This window comes from Triticum dicoccoides, chromosome 2B (assembly GCF_002162155.2).
Source record: "Triticum dicoccoides isolate Atlit2015 ecotype Zavitan chromosome 2B, WEW_v2.0, whole genome shotgun sequence".
Taxonomy (NCBI): Eukaryota; Viridiplantae; Streptophyta; class Magnoliopsida; order Poales; family Poaceae; genus Triticum; species Triticum dicoccoides.
In genome coordinates this window covers 644,273,873-644,276,754 of record NC_041383.1, presented here as the reverse complement: position 1 = coordinate 644,276,754, position 2,882 = coordinate 644,273,873, and positions in this window count along the sequence as shown.

Here is a 2,882-nt window from a genome sequence, read left to right as displayed (position 1 = left end):
GATTCTTGATGGGTCTATCCCCATTTTGCAGACAGTGTCCTGATATATCAGATTAAGACTACTGCCGCCGTCCATAAGGACTCGAGTGAGATGGTATCCGTTAATTATTGGCTCGAGCACCAAGGTAGCCGATCCTCCATGCCGGATACTAGTCGGATGATCCCTGCGATCAAAAGTGATCGGGCATGCCGACCAAGGGTTGTATTTGGGGGCGACGGGCTCTACAGCATATACATCTCGGAGTGCGCGTCTGCGCCTTCTCTTCGGTATGTCAGTTCCGTAAATCATATTCACTGTTTTGACTTCTGGTGGGAATTTTTTCTGTCCCCCAGTGTTCGGATGGCGAGGCTCATCTTCGTCTTCACATGGCGTCTCCCTTACTTTGTGTTCGGCGTTTAGCTTGTCGGCCTGCTTGAAAACCCAACATTCTTTGTGGGTGTAATTTGCATGTTTTTCGGGGGTGCCATGAATCTGACATAATCTGTCTAGAATCTTATTTAGGCTGGACGGTCCATCTCTGCTACCTTTAAATGGCTTTTTCCATTGACCGGGTAGAGAGCCCCTGAATCCGGCGTTGACCACCGTGTTATCTCGACTATCTTCGTTGTTTCGACGCTTGTTTTTATTGTGTCGCGGCTTCCCATTGCCGTCCCTGATTTCAGATGTGCCTGGGTCGCTGGTGCCACTACGGGCCAACCAGCTGTCCTCGGCTTTTCTTGACCGAGGTGTCTGACGAGCCATTCGTCTCAGATACTGTGCTTGAAAGCCGCTAAGGCTTCGGCATCCGGGCAATCGACGATTTGATTCTTCTTAGTGAGAAATATGTTCCAAAGCTTACGAGCTGACTCTCCGGGTTGTTGGATTATGTGACTTAAATCGTCTGCATCCAGAGGTTGGACATAGGTCCCTTGAAAATTGGCCCTGAAAGCATCCTCAAGTTCCTCACAACTTCCAATTGAGTTTTTAGGGAGGCTTTTCAACCAATGCCGACCTGGTCCTTTCAACTTGAGGGGCAAGTATTTAATGGCGTGGATATCATCTCTGCGAGCCATGTGGATATGAAGGATAAAGTCCTCAATCCAGACCACAGGGTCTGTCATTCCATCGTGTGCCTCTATATTCACGGGTTTAAATCCCTCTGGAAATTCATGATCCAGCACTTCATCAGTGAAGCACAGGGGGTGCGCGGTACCCCTGTATTTGGATGTGTCGTGGCATGCTGTTGACGGCTGTTGTGTTTGGTGTTGATTCCAAGCTAGTATTTGATTAATATGATCATTTTGGTGTCTGTGATCCTGCGCCGGAGCATGCTTTTTGGATCCGTAGATGGACCTAGTCACACCGACTTTTTTGTCCAAGAGCTCACGTAAATCGTGTGCTGACTTGTGTGTGGCATCATTAGCCTCCCTGTCGCGGCCATGGGGTGGTCGGTCCGGATGATCGGCTGTATTGTTTTTCGGCGGAATGGGCTCTATGGCCTCATCAACGAATTTGGGCAGCAGCTTGCGCTTTGGGTAGCTCTTTGTGTGGCGATCGTCGCTGTATTTTTCTTCAGTGTCTAGCACTTTGTTCCATCTGTGGTTGAGCGTATCCTGCGCGGCCTTAATCCTTTGCTTCTGCTTCTTCAAGCTCCTCACGGTGGCAATAAGCCTTCTATGGAGGTTCTCTTGTTCCAAGTGTTTATCAGGGATGACGAGTGCATCATCGTCCGGGCTGTTCTCCTCTCTGGAGGCAGGTTGATGAGTTTTACCCTCGGGATCGCCGTCATCGGATGTTGGCTCCGGACTATGTTCAGCGTCCCCTGGCTCATCCTGCTCCATCGCTAGTTCCATGGGGTCGTCATTTCCTTTTGGAGTCGACCGGGGTGTTATTTTTCCTTGCGCTGTTATCGTTGTTTTTACTGTGGCGGGATTTAGAGGGGCGCCTGTGCTGTCGCTTTAGTTTCTGCCCGACGGGATTATCCTCCATTGCATCCTTTTCGTCGCCGTTTTTTTTCCTTGGGTGTATCCACCATGTATATATCATATGATGAGGTGGCTGTCTAGCGCCCCGTGGGCGTTGGTTCCCGTTCATCTCCAGCATCGTCATCCATATCGTCGATGTCTTCGTAGTCGAAGTCAAGCATGTCGGTTAAGTCATCGACAGTGGCTATTAAGTGGGTGGTGGGTGGGTAACGGATTTCTTCGTCATCCGCTTCCCGTTCCCGCCGGACATAGTCCGGCCAAGAGTCTCCTGATAGAGAGAGAGACCTCAATGAATTTAGCACGTCACCCAAGGGTGAGTGTTGAAAGATATCTGCGGAGGTAAACTCCATAATTGGTGCCCAATCAAATTCGATAGGCACGGACGCGCGCGGTTTGGAACCTATAACCGGAGACGAGTCCAAGGGTCCGGTGACACAGATCTCTTCGGAGGTGAAGTCTGTGTTCGGCTCCTGCGCCGATGAATGTACAGCCTCCATGGTGGGGTCCATCCACCCGTTCTTGGATGGCATGATCTGCTCCAGATCGTAGGCCGGGACAGCCACTGGTGCGATATCCCGAACGCTGTCCGATGGAAGATCTAGGTCATGCTCATCGTGACTGTCCGGCGCTCCTAGTGTGGGCTCAAATCCGTCGAAGATCAAGTCTCCGCGGATGTCGGCGGTGTAGTTCATGTTTCCAATCCTGACCTGATGGGCAGAGGCGTAACCGTCGATCTGCTCTAGACGGCCAAGCGTGTTGGCCCGCAGTATGAAGCCGCCGAATATGAAGATCTGTCCGGGAAGGAAAACCTCATCCTGGACCGCATCGTTGCTGATGATTGAAGGAGCCATCAAGCCATATTGTGACGACACAGTGGAACTCTCAATGAAAGCACCAATGTCGGTGTCGAAACCGGCG